We start from the raw sequence: 856 nt of genomic DNA on the forward strand, positions 1-856 counted from the left end.
CCAGAGTGACTGCTAAAAGCATAAATCCACAGTGCTCTTGGTGTTTCAAGTTTTAGAATTCAAGAGGAAGAGGGGAAAATCATTCTGTTCCTCAGTACAAGGAGATCTCTCTCGTTTTCCTCCTTCCCAACTCGGACTCCCAGACTCTGGATGCTGTGCTGTTCCTCCCTCTGTCACTCTTCCCAGTGGTGCTGCTGTCGATCATCCATCTCACCCCCTGAAATTCACTCTCCGGAGTATCCTGCCCCTCTGTCCGTGTGAATCAGCTTTCCAAAGAGCACTAACACCTCAGAGAGGGACCCTGGGAGTGCACCACTGGCAGAGGAAGGGGTATAAGCCAAACCCAGCCAAAATCTGTCAAAGCACATGTCACATGTTGCTGGATCCCTCCTGAGAGCACAGTTGTAATCCTGTTTATCACCCGCACCACAGAACAGCGAATGCTTTTAAAACTCGAAGGTGCTTTTTCTCCTCAAGTTATTCTTACTTTTTGGTAAGAGAGGAAAAAGAACTGCAGTCCTAAAAGGTGCTTTCACAGAGATAATAAAAGCATCTTTTAGTGTTGTATTTCATTTTTCTTCTCTAGCTCCACCAGTCACTTATAAAACTGGGCTGGGTAGTAGAAATGCATGTGTGTAAATCATCATCACTGCCCTGAAAAATTTTAGATTAACTGAAGACCTGACTTGCAATCCCCACTGCAGTGAAATAAAATCTAAAGCCTGAAGAAGTTTACAAAGATGAAATACAGGAATCAATCCCTGTTTTTTCTCTCCAAGGCAGATTTCTGAGTCTGTATGGCTGAGCCCCACAGAGTCAGTTCTTTTTCATCAACTACCTGGTCAAGAAGTACTTT

This window comes from Corapipo altera, unplaced genomic scaffold (genome assembly GCF_003945725.1).
Source record: "Corapipo altera isolate COAL_440 unplaced genomic scaffold, ASM394572v1 46, whole genome shotgun sequence".
Taxonomy (NCBI): domain Eukaryota; kingdom Metazoa; phylum Chordata; class Aves; order Passeriformes; family Pipridae; genus Corapipo; species Corapipo altera.